General features: G+C 40.1%; 1 non-coding gene across 1 annotated transcript; it reads left to right on the top strand.

Moving 5' to 3' along the window:
* The first annotated feature begins 12,771 nt into the window (after positions 1–12,771).
* On the top strand, positions 12,772–12,875 carry LOC114201691 (U6 spliceosomal RNA). Its single transcript, XR_003607685.1, has one exon. It is a non-coding gene; the product is annotated as a U6 spliceosomal RNA (small nuclear RNA).

Raw genomic sequence — 12,875 nt, 5'->3', positions numbered from 1 at the left:
CACTTTCCAGAGTCCCTCCTCTAGAGGCTGGACCACACCTAGAGTGCTCCCCCTCAGCCTCAGGGGTGTACCTAGCAGAGAGGGGTGCCCACACAAGTGCATGCAGGATTGAGGCAAGGATGAAGAGAGTGCGGACTGGCCTCAGGCGAAGGACAAGAGCTTGCCCTCCCTGTGTCACAGACCACCAAGGAGGCCAACAATTCTAAATTCAAAATTATTGGAAAAACATGCTTTGAGTGTGGAATTACGGGTGATTTTTTTCCTACGTGTTTTATATTTGTTTTGCCTCATTTTTTATGGCTGTAAAGTAGACAAATAATAGGATATTCCTCATCAAATTGTTATAAAACTAAATGAGAGGGGCACCTGGCTGGCTCAGTCCAGAGAGCATGTGACTCTTGATCTCAGGGTCATGAGTTTGAGCCCCACGTTGGGTATAGAAAACAGTTAAATAAATAAACAATTTAAAAAAAAAAGACTAAATGAGATAGTGCCTGTAAAGCTTGAAGCACAATGAATAAGTGCTTAACCACCATTTTTATTACACACATACTAATTTTGTAACTAATAAATGCTATTTTAAAGCCGTATTTAAAAAAGAAAAGCAAAAACAGCCCTCCAGGTCACCGTGAAAGTGTATGTCCGAAGCGTCTCTTTACTTGCTAGATGGATGCTGCCTGATTCATGAATCACTTAATAAAGCCAATTAGATCTTTAAAAAACAAAGGAAGTGTATGTGTCAAGAAGGAAAGTAAAAACAGACACAATTTGGTAGTTGATATATAACTTTTCAGAATTTAGACATATGGTTTGTAGACATTTATACTGGTGCCCCCAGCTTGGCAAATGTTAAGAGTGCTTTCTTAAAATTCTTTTCTTGCATTCAAATATCCAAATGTACTGAATATGCTTGATGAAGTATTACAAATGAGATCCTGCCTGCTTAAACCTTTGAGGTTTCTTGTTCTCAAATTTACCAACAGAGGTGCTTAGTTCAAATGAATAAGTTCTCTTGAGACAGCCTATGAAGATCAACAAAGTTCACCTCTAACGGTAATAGTATTTACAAATAATAATAAAGTTTATTAAGCATTGAGCCTCCCAAAGTATAGCAAGAAGTAATTTGCATATATTACTTTATTCGATCCTCAAAACTCTATGGTAGGTGCTAATGTTATTTTATTTTACAAATGGTGAAACTAAAGTATAGACAAGTTCAGCAACTTGACTGAGTTTCCACAGCCAGAAAGGACAACATCCTGGATGCCCCCTGGGCAAAACAGCCTGCTGAGAGCCAGCTCTCTGCCCCTTATTCCACTGCCTCCAGCATCAGCATCACAATCCCCTCCCTATCTCTGCATCTTCTCTTCCTTTGGCCCTCTCCCGGTCGCCTTTGCACAGTCCCACCCAGAACTCAGGCCTCCAACTCAGATTTCTAGTTATAACTGCTCACTGCATTGAACAGGGAGATTACTTTGGGTGACTGATGCCCTTCAACACACACTCTGGAGTGCAAGGGTACCATGGAATCAGGCAGGCTATGCCCCGGGATGAGATGACAGAAGTGGAACTGAGTCATGGAGATTCCAAAGGGAGTCAGGTAAGTCGGAGTGTGGGGCACGTACAGTATACCCTCGTGCCTGAGGTGTGCTCTGAGGGTCTGCCATCTCTGCCACACAGAACTGAGAGGGTGTACAAACATAAGCCTCAGTGCTCAGCCGAGGAAGAGGGCATCCAAACTGAGGGAGAGTCTCCAGGGTAGGGAGCACACTTTGGATCACACAGAAGAGTAAGTAAAATTCACCCTTCTTCATTAAACTCCACACCAAATTCATTCTTGTTTGATTTAATTGTTAAATCAATTAAAAAAAAAAACAGAATCTAACCTATGTGTTTTTGAAATATAGAGATGGGGGTAGGGGTGAGCCATAAATTTCCTCAAAACTGATATGTGTTTGGGATACAGTCCATGAGCCCAAACAGAGAGGCAAAATGTTCCCAGAGGCATGTCACCAGATGAAATAGTTTGGGAGCAAGGGGACAAGAGAGGAGCATCTTTTCTTTCCATCTCCCTTTCTCTCTTTTCTGTCTTCAAATGCACTGACTGAATATGCTTACTTTTGGGGACTAGATTGAGGCACAATCATGACATCTGCCCTCTTGAGAGAGAGAGAGAGAGATGAAAATGATATTTCATTTTATATCCACATTTCAGTTCAATCTCACCCTTTGGTACAAAAGCGTCTAGGGCACTCAAAAACTCTTACTTGCTCTTGTTTCCGTTACCATGACAACAGGAATCTGCTCTGAATGGACGGGAAGGGTAGGGAAACAGATACGTTTCAACCTCCTTGAGAAATACTTCCTTGTTGACAACACGAGTTTCCAGTGTTACTGGCTCCTAAGCAGATGTAGGGACAGAAAACTTTTCCCTTCTTCCCTTCTAGGTTCTTTGGCTGGTCTAATAAGTAAAGACATAAGACAGAGTAATAGGAGAAAAACAAATCTAATTTCATACTAATGGGAGCCCATAAAAATATGAGACTCAAAGAAGTGACCAAAGCAGGCAGCTTTTATACCATTTAAACAAGGAAACAATATTTGTGAAGAACTGACAAGACAAGACAAGGAGCTTGGGGTAGCAGATTAGTGAAGAAGTAACAAGGTTTGTTTATACAGCCTTCTCATCCCCATCTCTGGTGATAAGGATGCCTTCCCTGTATCAGGAGGGTATATTTCACATGGGAGATTTATTTCCTGCTTTTAGGGAAACAAAAGAGGGCCCTTCTTGCACCAGCTGTTTCCTTCCCTATTTTTTTTAATTGAAGTATAGTTGACATACAATGTTATATTAGTCCCAGGTGTACAAAATTCTATAGTGATTCAAAAATTCTATAGCACCAGCTGTTTCTTAAGTAAGTTTAATTCAAAATAATCAATATACCAAAGTGGCATATTTGGGGGCAGCATATTTTATTCTCCCTCACATATTAAGTGTCTAATAGAAGTGCCTTCAGGAACCTGATTCTCTGTAGGATCTAAGCTATGTGGCTAAGGAACAACCCATTCGATCCAATTCTTCTACCTGATGGAAGGCAGCAGGTGGGGCTCACAGAAAGCCCTCTTTCAACTCTCAACAGACCCAAGACACACAGGCCTGTGATTCTGTATGGACTCAGACACGTGCGCAGCCTATGTTAGGAATGGCCACAGTCAAGGCTTGTTGGAAACAAAGCCAAGAGCCCTTTGTAGAGTCTGAATCCCTGGTTATAACTCGAAGGGAAAATAACAAAGCCCCTCTCCCAGCCACCCTCACAGCAGTTGTGCTTTGCACCTCATACCATTCAATATTTCTGAATCCTACTGTATACCCGACCCTCTGTACAATTATTAGGTCTAGCCACCTCAACATCTTTTTGAAATAGGTGCAATTATCCCCACTTTTCACCAGGGAAACCAATGCTCAAAGAAGTTAAAAAAAAAAAAAAAAAAAAAACTTGTCCAGATTCACAGAGCCATCAAGGAAAGTCTAACTTTCACATTCACATAAGTAAAAAGAGGAGCCCATCCTATGTTCTGCTGCAGTGCAGGAAGTGGGGGAAATGCTGAGCAGCCCCCTCACTGACTCACAACACACTAATCATCAGTGAACCAAAAGCTTGGTCCTTACTCCAAGTAGCTTGCACACTGAGGCACTCAGACCATAGACAATATATATGATTACACATACATGATTGTATATAATATATATGTATGATTATAAGTTGTGATAAGCATTGTTAAGGAAATGATGCCCTAAGAAAGAATTATGACCTCATCCTTATGAAAAATTCTGCCCTCTGGAGCCCTCTCCCTTGCAAAGCAAACGCAGAGCCTGATGGGCTAGGGAACAGCTCTGCACAGTGACTGAGAATATGAACTCGCTCTCAGTCCACCATTTGAGACCCAGCTCTGCTACAACCTAATTGTATGACCTGGGACAAGCAACTTAAAATTCTGTGGGCCTCACCAAATGTAGAAATATGTGTAAAGCATGTAGCTGAACCTGGCATATAACATAAATACAAGTTTTCTCAATTATATTATTATTGGCATTATTTCCCCTCCCACCCACAACTGAAAGTCCTCCCAGATGTTGCCTGTGATGACAATGGGAAATGGTGACTTCTAGGGATTATGGAACTAAAGCCACAGAGTATCAGCTCAACTGGATGAAAATGTCTACTTCCTCTGTCCACACTGACCCAGCTCCTTTCTCTCCTGTGTTCTCCATAAGCTGATGCAGCAAATGCTGTCAATGACCCACTTCCATGTCCTCAAATCCCTTCACCATTCACGCTCACTGGCTCCTAGCGCACTCCTTCTGGTGATCTGCCCTCCAGCTCTCTGAACCCAAATTTATGCCCCCCTGGGGACAGCCCTATCCCATGCATGACTGACACGTGCAGAGGATAAAACTCTGCTTCTCTACAGCCTGATGGAGATAACTTGAATGAGTGCTCTCCTTTGTAGAACTTTGCTTCATACTACACACCCTCTACCCCTTTCAAATCACACTTCACAACCCCCTATCAGGGGATCCTACTAAGTAAATGGCTTTCACAAAAATCCTCTTCTTAAGGTCTGCTTCTGAAAAACCAACCAAAGACAGGCTAGTGTTAATTGGCTTAAGCACCTACTTTAAAAGCATGGTTAGAAATAAAACACTCGAGTAAGAAATGTTTTAGTCTTAGCAAGGCTTGACACACAAGTTTTAGTATTCTCTGAGAACTGGAGAGAGTAGCAATGGGCATTTTGTCCTTCAGTATGAAAGATAGAAGACTATTAGAGTCAAGAAGTGTAAACACAGTGGTGCATTTTGGAACAAGATGCACCTTCTGGGCAGCAATCACTCCTGAGTTAGAGTCATCAGATTTTCCATTGTTGCTTGTTCCCAAATGAAATGTTTCCTAAACAAAATTCAGAATGTGCCAGAACAAGCAAGGATGCTCAAAATTACAAAGAGATTGCAACTTTTTAAGTGAAACACAACTAGCAGGAGTAAAATACTCACTATTTGAATGTTTAATGGAATCCTATCTAAAAGAATCTCTTTATCCCTAGAGCTCTATTGTCTAAATATGTAACTTGTAGACATGCAACAATGGTGTCCACTATTTCAGGGTGCTTTTCATTAGATTAAAATGTACCTAAGCTTTCATTTAAGAAAAAAATTCAGCTCTAATTAGAAATTATTTTGGGGACTAGCATCCTTTGTCATGACTTTTGCTGTATGGTCTTAGATCTGAAATTTTTTATATTATGGTCACAGCATTCAGAGTTTAGAGTTCATCTAGACTTATTTTTCTTTCTAGTGTTCTACATTTCCAGTTTTTCCACAATGGGTATATGGATATATATAAGATATTTTTACATATATGTATATATGGATATGCATATCCTTATGTGCTTTGTGTGTATATATAAATATATACATATGTATGTGCAAACATACGAAGAGAAAGATTACTTTTATAAGTTGAAGTTTCTAAACTGGACCAATTTCAAATGTATGGACACTTAAAGAAGTTTAAATTAGAATAATGTAACAGTTTTGCTTATATATTATCAAAGTATTTTTTCAGTAATAAGAGTTATTGCTGAAGGTGGGGATATAAACTCATATAGTCCTTTGAAACAGTTTAGCAGGAGCCGTTAAAGTTTGTAATCCACTAGATTTATGCATATAAAACTGAAATAAATAAAAAGCTTTGTACACAAATATGCATTTTTTTGATAACATTTAGTAGGTTGTCTATCTTCTATTAAACTTAACATATTTATAGAGGACAATACAATTCAATAAATTTCACAAACTGAACCTACCGATGAAACCATCACCCAAAAAAGAAGCAGACTATTACCACCACCCCAGAACATAGAATTATTTTAAAGCAGAAATAAATTAATGTCCAACAATAGAGAAAAACTTAAGATGGGATGAACAAGGCAAATGTTAAGCAATTTAAGCAAAGCCATCTAGAAATCCCAAAGGCAACAAGACAAAGCAGTAAATATGAAGATCCCTGTAGACACTGTCACAAACTTGCAAGAGCTGTATTACTGGTGGTGTGGCCAAGGCAATGGGAAATTGTGCTAAGTGGTGTTTATGAAGAATACTCGGGAGAATCACAACAGCCAAGGCTCTGAGTAAAAGTTCTGCTTGGGTCATGTCAGGCCTTGCCTGAAGGTTCTGTAAATGAGGTCTAAGTTGACATACAATCTAAACCAAATGCTGAAAGTGAGTAGGTAATCACAGAGGGGAGAAGCAGATAGGGGTGACAGTCTCACTGAGGATGGAAAATATGGAAATAAATCCTCTATGCTGAGAAAAGATGGAGTTCACCATTTTGAATCATAGAGTGAACATTAACATCAAATCAGATTATAGCCAAAGCCTAATGAGAGAGCCAAGCTTAACCAATTGGTGTAACCAGCAATTACCATCTGGTTTATGACTAAGCACAGCTAAATTAAGCATGAGCCTGAGATACAGACCAAGAACAAGTAGAATAGTTTCAGAAGCCAGAGCAAAGAAGCCTAGGTAATGTAACAGTAACATTCCAACAAACCAAACCTAGTGCTCCTTGAAGCTAGGATGGCATGGACCTTTCTCACACACATGTCCAGGCTTCAGGGGGAAATGAGAGAACCAGGTAATAACATCCATACAGAGAGTCCAGGTTTCACAGAAACCCTTAGAGAAAAGGGTAAGCTATGTGTGACAGAGCTAGCTCCAGGCCTTCCACAGGACCAAGGTCAAACCAAAGTCATTGCTGTTGGGGGTCTCTTAGGCTGGGTAAAGACAGAACTAGTTTATTTCATAGATTCATTCTTTCTTTCAACAAATAGTTACTGAGTCCGTATTAAGTGCCAGGCACTGTGCTATCTAAAAGATATGTCACTGAGAAAAATTCAGACAGGTCCTGGCCAGAAGGGGCTATCACCTAAACCGTGATAAGGAGAGACATGTTTACCTGCAAGCCAATGAAGCTGCAGTTTCAGACTGAATTTCAAGGCCTGCACCTAATTTTTTTTCGTAATTTTGTATTCTTTGGGTCACAAAACCTGGCCCCACTTCTGTTGATGAGTCCCGTGAAAAGGCCAGATTTCTATGACAGCATCTCTCATGCTTCATTATGCACGTTTATTTGCATAGTTGTCTTTTCCCCTTAACGTTAGAGCCATTTCTAATTTATCTTTGTGTCTCTGATATTCAATGCAGATGTTAAATAAGTGAAGAGACTTTACTGAACTTTTAGTTATCCCTATAATAATCAATGGCTTTTATGCTTCTGAATATTATTTGTTCCCTTTTTGCTTTCCCTCAGTAAAGGTCCTTTTGAAAATTCCAATCTTACCAGGCTTGAACAAGTGAGAAATCGTTGACTTCTGTTCAGACCAAGGAGCCAAGAAAAGGAGCAGCTTTTTGTGGTCAAGTGAGGTAGCAACAGTCAGTTGCAGGTAGAAAATCTGTGAAGCATGTAGTTGCTGAGTCAATTAAGGAATTGAAGTTCCTGGAACAACCCCCCTCCTCAGACCAGTGATTCTCCAGCATGCTCACCTGGAGAGCTTGTTAAAACACAGATGGGTGGGGCCTACACCACGGTATATTGTAGGGTAGGCAAACTTTTCTCTTCTTCCCTTCTAAGTTCTTTGGCTGGTCTAATAATTAAATTGACATAAGACAGAGTAACAAGAGAAAAACAAATTTAATTTGCCCATAAAAATATGACAGTCCAAGAAGTGACCAAAGCAGGCAGCTTTTATACCTTTTAGACAAACAGTAAATTGGTGAAGAATTGACAAGACAAAGGAGTTGGGGCTTAGGGTAGCAGATTAGTGAAGAAATAACAAGGTTTGTTTATACAGCCTTCTTAGCCCTGAATTCCCCATCTCTGGTGATAAGAATGCCTTCTACCCTTCTGGCACAGGGAGGGTATCTTTCACATGGAAGATTTATTTCCTTCTTCCAGGGGGACAAAGGAGATCAGAGTATCTTTCTTGTACTAGCTGTTTCTTAAGTAAATTTAATTCAAAATAATTAGTTTGCCAAAGTGGCCTATTTTAGGGTGGCATCTTTTGCTCCCCTTCAGCATGAGACTTATTGTGAAAAGGTATGCAGGTCACAAGTCTTGACCTATCCTTCACCTTGCCAGAAACAAGAGTATCAGAATCCTCTTTTGGAAAATCTTAAGAAGCATTTAGAGAGAACTTTAAGAATCTTAAAATGTCATGTACTCCAGATTCCCTCCCTTTGCAACATCCATTCAGCATCCCATGGAGCAATTTCAGTTGGCAACCTTTCAGCATTTAAATGGCTCCAGCTATAAAATCCAAAGAGACTCACTTAGGCCTTGCTGCACACACACCATGTTCTACACACTGCTCTACACACACCACATCCCCAAGCCTCGGCACCTGTCAGTGACTGCCTGGAATAGCCACCCCTACCCCTCTAGCTTCATCCCTCCTTCCTGTTCCCACAGTAAGGTTTTTATCTATACCTCTCTTATTATATTTATCTCCCTGCATGACAGTTATTTGCATTTCCATCTTCCTCCCAGAATAATGTGAGCTCCTTGAGGATAATTTCTCTCCCTCTGGCCCTAGTACCTAGTTCATAGAGTTAATGAGAGGTTTTTGAATGAATGTAGATAATGTATTATTCAAATCGTTGACTCCTCCCTTTGGAGGCAAAAAAATTTCTTACACTTCCCAATTGTCTCCCCATTTCCACATCTAATTGCTGGAGGCCTTTACCTTTGTCATAATTTAAAGGTAAAAATCAACTCAGTAGTATCTACCATGAATTGCAAAACAACCAAACCAAGCCCAAATGGTTTAAAACGACGTCCCAAAATAGAACCTAAAACAGAGAGCTATATTAAGTGAACTAATTAAATAAGGAAAATGAGAATCTTGCTATTGCATTACAAGTTCCTAGTTTTACCTAAATGAATGATAAAAGAAAGTGTGGAAGAGCAAAATGACTTCACAGTAAAACTCTAAGCCCCAGAAGATCCTAGCATTCCTTCTATTCTAAACTTAGCTCAGCCACTGGCCCACCATGTGAATGAGTCACTGTTCTTCCTTGACTTAAATCATGCCTCTTATAAAACTTGTTAAAGAAAGACGTCACTGCAAATTAGATGTTGTAGCTAAGTTTAGCCACCCTTAGGACATAAATATTATAACTTATGTGAGTTCAATCATTTTTGTTTCATGACTTATATTTGGGCATGTGCTTAAATATATGTTTTTATACATGCTGTAGCTAAAGATACACCTTACGCATAGACATAGATTTTATATTTATATATATAATATTAATACAATATACATGCAAATATCCACAGAAAGCACCTTGCACAGAAACATCCTTGAGCTATTTTAAAAGGCAGCATTATTTCACTGACAAGTGTTCAGAATTTAGTTCTCTGATTTGCCCCCAGCCTAACCTCTGAATTGAGTATTCTCAGAGAGGCTATGTGAGTGTGTAAGTATGCATGTTAGGGAGGGAGACCCTGTCCCTGGCTCCTCAGATAATGCCATTCATAGTGTAACTTGGGGATTCCTGGGGTCCCTCTACCAGAAATACACCCCTACAAGCTTGTCAGAAGGCTGAGGTTCCAGTTATCACCAGCATGACCTTTATTCTTTAATGGGCCTTCTTAAAGATGAAGGTGTTTTCATGGATTAGGACAATGTGTCATCTCATAAAGGATGCACATTTAAAATCTGAGTGACTGGAGAAATTAGTTTATCTGACCAACCCACTACCACCCACTGTTGCCATCTCTTCGAGATTAGGATTCTGAAAGAATGAGGAAAAGGAAAGCTGCATACGGAGACTTGAGAAGCCCCAAATATTACTTGGGAGGGGGAAGACAGAAACCTGAATAGTCCAGCAGCTACATGAGGGTCCAGCATGAAGGAGCAGGTAGCAGAGAAGAGGAACAGGGACACCAGAAATCAGGTGAGTATCAACAAAAAGCTAACCCTGACTAGTGGCCAAGACTGACTGCTGCATGAGAAGCTGTAATTTAGAGAGAACTTTCTCATGTCATGTGAATCTCATAAAATCCCAGTGAAGTAGGTATTGTTATGTTCATCCTCGTTTTATAGAGGAAGAACGTGAGATTTAGTAACTGAGTCACTCACCCATAGTCACTCAACTAGGAAATGGCAGAACCAGGCTGCAAACCATGGTCTTCAAAATCCAGCCAGTCTTCTTGTTACATCTTTCTGCCTACCTGTGTCAGGCCAAGCAGTGGGGGATTCTGTCCCTTCCAACACGCACAGATGTGGTTATACTGCATTACTTGGTTTCCACTTACTATGGTCAGAACTGGCCCGAGCTCCCTAGCAATAGTCAACAGGCTTCTCTAATATATCGGGGAAGCCAGTGTCCCTGCAAACATAAGGCAAATGGCTAAAGAAGAAACTTAAAAGGGAGGCAAATATTAAGACAGGTAAGGAAGGTATCCCAACCCCCCTAATCCAAGAGTGAATGTTGCTAACATCATCTTGTGGGGTCAAAGGAAGATCTGAGACCAGGGAATACAGATTCTGGGAGAAGCCTCCACTATCTAACCCATGTGATCATCTAGCCTGTCCATGAACAGGAAAAAAGAAGCATTCTTCAATTTTCTTAGGAGACTCATTCCCTTGTTCAGTCATCTTTCCTTTTAAAAAAGCATCCTTTTGTATCTAATTTAAATGTTTTCCACTAGCTTTCTTAGGTCTGCTCAAGAAGAGATTATCAGTGCCATTTAAATATATATTTAATACTTCAAAACTTACTAAGAATCCCGTCAGTATTTCCTCTCCAGTAAAACAGCCACAACTCCTTTAATAGCTCTTTGTAAAGCATAAGTCCTATTCTTCATGCCTTTAATCAATTCCATTGCTCATCTGTGGTCCCTTTCCAATTTTACCACACACACCTTAAGATGTGAAGACCAAAACACAGTACCTTGCAGGCAATACTCTAAGGAATAGACCAATAAAAGGCTGGTTTCCTAGCTCCTGAAAGATCACAAAATAAGAGCCAGTGTCATGTTCATGCCCAAATATCACATAAATAACAGAACTGCCTTGCTGATTCATTGAACATGCATTCCACTTGCTGCTACTCCCCTGGGACCATGCCCTCCCTCCTCAGCTGTATCCCAGTGGTCCATGTTGGGTACTCCTGCACATTATTCTATCCTGACCCTTCCTGAGCAGCACCGCTAGAGAGGAGAGAGCCACAGCAGCTCACAAGTTTAAAATATGATAATAGCAGCCACTCCTCATTATCACAGATGACTGGAAAGTCACAGAATTTTAGAACAAAAGGAATGTTCACCACCACACAAGAAAGAAAGAATTCATCGTATATGTAGGTGCTCAGTGAAGCCTCTACAGGTACAAATAGCCTAACAGCATTTGTAGGTGATTTATACACTTAGGTCTGTCTATATAAAAGGAAGCATTATCCTCATTCACCAGCTCACAGGTTTGATCAGCAAAGTGACCGAAATTGAGAAAGCCAGAAGTAACCAGAGCTTGTTAGAAGATCTATCACAGTTGGACTAGCATTCACTTAGCCAGTTTTCTCTCTTGTTTTCCCTTTCCACTTTCATATTTAACCAAGCTATTTGTTCCTCACAAAGGGGAACTGCTGCAACCTGAACTTTCCCATTTTTCTCCCTGAAGCAAAACAAAGATTGTGTAAGTAAAAGACCCAGAAACATTCTAATCAGGAATCTCATCAACAACTAAGATTCAGGCAAACAAGAAAACAGATTCCAGAGTCAGCAAAGAGCCTACTGATGTTGCTAGAGACATTGCTAGCACATGTAATTCAAGCTTTAACTTTTAACAGAGATGTCCTCATAGCTGAATGCCCCAGGCCTCTCTGCCTGGAGGAGCTGAGGCCCTATGGCAAATATTTATTCAGTCTCACAGCATCCTTTTCAGAGTGGTATCTTTCTACTCTATTGATGGCATGCAACCCTATAGAGGCTGACTGAGGCAGCACCAATGTGCCCCTTACTCTCACAGAGCATACAGCATGGGGCCTAGACCATTTCACATTCTCCCAGAACGAGTCCAGTTCTCGGGAATGCCTGCATTGATGCCTGCATTGCCAGCTGGGTAAGGTAACGTGGTCATTTCGATAGAGAGTAGACTGTAAAACCAGTAAAATTATTCTATGCTATTCATTTTAATAGGTGAACTCTATTTCCAAAAAAATGCAGTGTTATTTATTAGTGATATTCAGACCAATTAAAACAATGAAGATAAGGGGTGTTTGCACTCCTCTGTTCAATGCAACATTATTCAAAATAGCCTAGAAATGGAAACAACCTAAATGTCCACTGATGGATAAACAAATAAAGAAAATGGGGTACATACATACACACTGGACTATTATTCAGTCATAAAAAAGAAGGAAATCCTATCATATGCTACCTGTATGAACCTTGAGGACATTATACTAAGCGAATAAGCCAGTCAAGGAAGGATAAATACTGCATGATTCCACTTATATGAGGTATCTAAAGTAGTCAAACTCACCAAATCAAAGAGTAGAATGGTGGTTACCCTGGGGCTGGTGCAAGGGGCGAATGGGGAATCACTGTTCAATGGGTATAGAGTTTCAGACATGCAAAGTGAAAAGGTTCTAGAGATCTGCTGTACAGTTTTGTGTTTATAGTAAGCAATTAAAAATTTAAGAGGGTAGTGCTCACTTCAGCAGCACATATACTAAAATTGGAACAATACAGAGAAGATTAGCATGGCCCCTGCTCAAGGATGACATGCAAATTTGTGCAGTCCATATTAAA

This window comes from Eumetopias jubatus, unplaced genomic scaffold, assembly GCF_037043125.1.
Source record: "Eumetopias jubatus isolate StellerSeaLion01/CBP00866 unplaced genomic scaffold, mEumJub1_p1.0 scaffold_16, whole genome shotgun sequence".
Lineage (NCBI taxonomy): Eukaryota > Metazoa > Chordata > Mammalia > Carnivora > Otariidae > Eumetopias > Eumetopias jubatus.
The sequence above is the reverse complement of the archived record's forward strand: the minus strand, read 5'-3'. Positions and strand labels throughout refer to the sequence as shown.